Source organism: Gouania willdenowi, chromosome 6 (assembly GCF_900634775.1).
Source record: "Gouania willdenowi chromosome 6, fGouWil2.1, whole genome shotgun sequence".
Classification (NCBI taxonomy): domain Eukaryota; kingdom Metazoa; phylum Chordata; class Actinopteri; order Blenniiformes; family Gobiesocidae; genus Gouania; species Gouania willdenowi.
Genome location: NC_041049.1, coordinates 18,044,049 through 18,050,048, shown reverse-complemented (window position 1 = coordinate 18,050,048; position 6,000 = coordinate 18,044,049).

Genomic DNA, 6,000 nt, shown 5'->3' with positions numbered 1-6,000 from the left:
AGAGTGTCTTTGAATTTGATGAGACGGGTCCATTGGAAAGATAATGTCTATAAAAATATGGATTTATAAGAGTGCTCCAAAATGATTAGTGCTGCTTAAAAATACTGCATACTGATGTCTCAATCAGAGTGAGCTGGACACATCTCTGAGGGTGCCTTCATGAACCCATGAACACATGGATGGGAGCTGTCACTTGGAACACCCACAGGCTATACGCTCAGCAATGATCACTCATTTCAGCGCCTTCGTATAGTGTGCTCCCTGTGATGAGATATCAGTGACACTGGAAGAGACGGCGTGAGCAGGGAACCTAATTACCTCTGCCCGATGGACAGAAAATGATCACTCTGTGAATGTATGAAGGCTCCGACGTGTTTGCCTGGAAAAACGACTCTGGAGATCCTACTGTGTCTCAAATTAGAAAAATGACAGGTTAAAAACCCACCTGTGTCTTCAACTCATTCACTAACTTCACCGCTGCATACATCCTTAACTTGCCATCAATGAAATGACCTGCATTGGTCAGCTCCTATTTTAAGCTCAACTCATACGCGGAGTTTGCGGGGGGAGGAGCAAAAGTTTTCATTACAGTTTTCCCGAAATCATTTGAAAAATACAATTCTTAATATAATGTACATCATATACACACATTCTGTTAGTAATACTAGTATAAGTTTTCTGTAAAATGGTCCCAAACCTTTGAGACTTTAGGTTGGTTCTTCTTCTGTTGCACAATTCTTCTTCACAATAGCGACACTGCGCCCAGCAGTTCATGTATGGTACTGCAGCAAAAATGAAGCAGAAAGCTGCCGCCGACCTGATTTTGTCATGAATTTACAACATTACATGACGTGTTGCCGCAAGTTTTTGTAGTCAACATTATCAATTATGTTACTATACATTTTTGTATTATTGTATATGTTACACACATTGTGGTTGGCGCAAATCTAAAGACGGTCTATAGAATTATCAATTTTTATTTATTTTTTTTGCCCCCTCGGCAGGAATCTCAAAGGTCGCCTACGGCTCAGCTATACCATTTTTTTGAGAAACAACTTGTTTAAAAAAGAAGAAAAAAAAACTGAAATAAAACTTTGATGTGGTTTCTGCCCATTTTCTTCTTCAATCACATACTATAGATTCATACTATTCATAGACTCATATAATTTAATTTTAAAGGATAAACTTCAGTTGTTCTTTTTAATCCTAATTACGCTTCCTTAATATCAGGTTTAAACTCTACCTATTGGCTGAGAATTCATCCATTTAATCGGTGAAACACAAGGAAGCCTTTATTTAGAATTAGTAGACACATGAACTGTGTCCATCAATAAAACTCACATTTCTATCTTTTTTTTTAATTTTTTTTTTTTTATTAATATCCGTGACCGGATTGAATATTTAAATCAGAATTACTTCAATAATCCCTGGGGGACATTTTTTTTTTGTGTCTATGAGTCCAAAGTGAAGAAATTAAAGCAACAGTGAAACAAGATATGGTTAAAATATAAACAAAGCCTGAACCACAAATTACAATAGAGATAAAAAATTAAATGTGTATAAAATATGCATGAAAATGAAGTCTAAAGCCTGTTGTTTTAAAGCACAGATGTCAAACTCAAAATTGGTCCCTGAAAGCAACCAATTTGTTTTTGCAGTTATAATTACAGAGAAATATTTGTTTATCAAGAAAGCATTAAATCTAGCACATTTTAAAGGCTGTACTATGATACATCACTGCTGAATGTAAATGGTGACTCCTTATCAGGCTTTTTGTAAAGCTGCATGATGACACTATCACTAGATTCAGGTGTGTTGGAGTAAAACAAAAAAAAGAAGCAAGATATGGGCTCTGGAGGACTTGACCCTTGTTCTTAAACATTATTAACAGTGATTGTTTCAATGAGTAGATGCTATTAATACTAGCGGGAATCACACTTGGTGGAAAGTGTAAAATGTATGAACACATTAACACATTTGGAGAGTGAACTTTCCCTGGTAAAGGTTGAAAACTTTTGAATTTATTATCATCTGGAGAGAAATGAAATGAAAACGAGCGCTTCTTGGAGAATATCAGAGCAGTAGAGATGTCATTGATTAGTGTAATTATTTTATTACCTTCCAGTTTTGTAGGAAACACCAGATAATTAAAGATAGGTTATTTTTGTAATGTTATCTTAAGCTTTGACAGCATTGAATGATGTATGAGGAATAAATGTTTATTTTTCTTTTTTAATCAATAAAATAATAGAGGACATTGGTTGAAAATAAGATGAATATTGTATGCGCACAACAGATTCATGCATTTCAGAGATAGTAAAGTAAAATAAAATGTCTATAAGTTTGTGTTTACAGTGGGGATCAACACAAACTTATGAGTAGCAATTTCAACCATTTCTATTTTTTTTTCAAATGATCGTCAATTTATTGATCTACACATCTTTATCTGATGAAAAATTATCATCTATAGCAGCTCTAAAATATAAAAACAAAAAAAAAAGAAAATCCTAGATGCTAATCACATATATTGTACTTTGTTTAATGTATCCATAGGTCATCTACAGGTAATTCAATAAACTTTGTGTCCATTTAATGTGACATACTTGGTGATCACTGTAGGATAGTCCCCCACGGGGGTGAAACAGCGATTTTAAAAGTGAGGATGTTCTAAGTATAGGGAAATAGTCGACTCCAAATGTTGTTTATTAAATGAATTTACTAAGCTGTTATTGAATCAGTGATACTCTTTACGTCTTAATCTTAATTATTATTCCCCCAGAAAACCTCAAAAGGGGGAAACTTTTTGACCCTTTTTTACCGTTTTCTTTTACTTGTCCCATATTTTAAATGTGACACTTTCTTGTTTTTTTTCAGAATTTAGCTTCCTTTTGCAAATAAATATCCCTTTTTCCTCATTTTTGTAAGTTCTTTTTGGCAATTTTATCCAATTTCTGTCCTTTCTTTAACTATTTTGACACTTTTCATCCATATAAGGTACCTTTTACCCAATAAAAAAAAACACTTGTTTCCTTTTTTCCCTACAATTTGCCTCTTTGTTCCACTTTTTTGCCCTTTTTCACTACTGTTTGCCACATTTTGCTCATTTACGCCACCTTTTGCCAATACATACCACCCGTTTTCCATTTTATTCACTTTTCACTCTTTTCTTGTCATGATTTTGCCACCTGTTATTCATTTTTGTCACTATACTTACTCTTTACTCATTGCTGTTAGCTCTTTGTTTACCTTCTCAGAAGAGCGGCTTTGTCAAATGGCTGGCTGTGATTGGCCCAATCACCTTTCAATCAAACCAAAAGGTTTTCAACAATGAATCCCTCTGTAAAACGTGAGGGGGATAATTTTCTGCTTTTATGAAAAAGCGGGTTTTGCATCCCCCGCAGGTTCCCCATAAATCTAATAGTAAAAAGCTCACAGATAAAGAATAATTTGTATTTATTTATTTATTTTCTTACAATATTACCAAATCAATGAATAGACGCATCATTGAAAGTTGGGCTGGGATGATAGGATTCAGAGCCTTAGAGAAGGGATGGAAAATCATCAAAACTTAGTAGCTCTGAGTGTTTTAAGAGGTTCTATCATCAGATTAGTATTCCAGGACGGGCGTGTCTTTATGGATGCTTTAAACTGGGTGATTTTACAACTGCAGCAGACTATGTAATATAATCACATTAAGCTTTTTAAAAGAGCCTCCTAAATCCTCCTTATGTTCACCTGATTCCTCAGCATCGTCCTGTAGATCTCAGGGGGAAACAAACTCGTCTGATTATTGTTCTTCTTCCTCGGTCACAGACAGGAGTGCATTTCAGACTTCATCAGGTCCTGATTAGTGATTAAAGCCCTGTTTTCTGCTGACCTCTCTTTTTAACCCCACCCTCTTTGGCCAACATCTGTCCTGTAGCCTCATGAATAGCGTTGCTTCTACATGCTGCCTATCTGTTAGCCGGAGGGCACCCAAGGTGTCTGCTGTTAATACTACCTGAGCTCTAAATTAGCTCATTAATTTAGACTGACAGGGGAGGTTAAAACTCCTGTGTGAAGCCCAGGCTCCATGCACCAACATTAGCCACTGACCGAGAGGCCATAAACCAACGTCTGTTTTTGACTGTTTAACAAGATTTATACATGATTTAGTCTTGATTTTAATCGATTTACGCTCATATGTTCTTGAGCAACTTATTTTTGTTTTCTTTTACTGGGATTTCAAAAGAATAACCCCTGGGTCGTTCCAGCTCATTTCACCAATGGCCCACACACTTGGGTCTCAAAAAAATCTGAAATTTGTACTATTTGTTCCTTAACTCGTTCAGTGCCAGCCATTTTCAAAGTTTCTACCCTCCTCAGTGCCAGCCGTTTTAGAGCATTTTGACTCATTTTTAAAGACCCACAGAATATGTTGTACTATGACAATCTGGATTCACCAGATTTTGAAAGATTAAAGTCTCTAGTTTCAACAGAAAAAAATCATTTTGTTTCTAGCTTGTTTCGTTCTTCTGTAATCAGCAGTTGAATAGAGGCAAGTTTCACACAAATTGCCAGTTTGTGACAAAAAGCTGAGAAAAAAAAGCTTTTTCTGAAAAAAAACTAATAGTGACATCGAAGCAATTTTTTTTTCTTTCCTTCTATAAAACTACAAAAACAACACAGACCAGGCTTTTGATGGCAACATTATTATTTTGTTTTCTAGGTCAGAGTTGAATGGATTTCTTACTGTCTCTCCCCCCGTCATTCTCTGCACACGCAACTTCCTCCTCATCCCGGACATGCCGAGACTCACCGCTTGCTCCGTTTTTTTGATCGTTTCATCTCACCATCGCAACACTCTCAATAGTCCACTTCACATGCTCTGGTCGAGTGTGCGCTGCTGTGAACTTCAGCATCAACTCTCGTAGCTCCATTTTCTGTCTCGTAAACTTTTTTCATCTTCCTCTGAGCTCTGCTCATCTTGGGTGATCTCTCACCCAAAGGTGCGCTGCTACCACCTACATGACACCAGTCATGTCACCATCATTGTACAAGTTAGATATTCACCGGAGAGCTTTGTCACACTGTCTCCTAGCAACCCCAGCCGAAAAACACAATTCACATCTATAGACGTGAATGGCACTCAATGAGTTCATTATTGATTTGGCATACATGAAAACCTTCTGAGATATGGATAATTTAGTGAAGGGGGTTTTTGTCATTTCTTGTGCGTTATAGTTTTCTTCCATTCTCAGCTCAACCTTACCTTCATTAAACTGGTTTCTTATGCATATCTGATGCAGCATTTAATTTTTGTTATGATAATCATGATGGATGTATATTAATTTATTTAAGGAAAAACACTTCCCCAAAAAAGAGAAAATGTAGAACATGAGAAATTTGTTCATAATTTTTTTTTTTCAAATAAATGTTTTTCTGATGCAATGGTTTTGATATTTATGTTAATAGTAAAAAAAAAAAAAAACTAATAAACAATAAAAAAAAATTACGTGACACAGAGAAAAGATACAATGACCTCATGTAAAGGATTTTTAATATTTACGAGTGGTGAAATGACCCAAAGTTGGGTCCAAAATAAAAAAAAAAGAATCTGAATAAAGATATATATATATTTCAAGAAAGAGTAGCCTATTTTAAATCAAAACAGAGATAATATTTTATTTATTTATTTAATTTTTTTTTATATTTCCACATGTAGTTATAGGCCAATTAAAATAGCAAAAAAAGTATTTTTTTTTTGGATTTCTAGTGACTCATTCCCAAGAACCAATGCCTATATCTGACTCATCATTAGTGATGTGAACAGTCTATGTGCATGGCTCAGAGGTGATCAAATTACAGGGAGCTGAGACATATGCAAAGTTGTTTACTGAAAGCCCAAAAATGTTCAAGCTTTAAACCCTGACACACCTTTTTCCAATTTTGAGGGGCTGGCATGTCCATCAGATAGGACGTATAGCAGATCGTTTTGTATATTTTGAGAGAGTAGGCTAG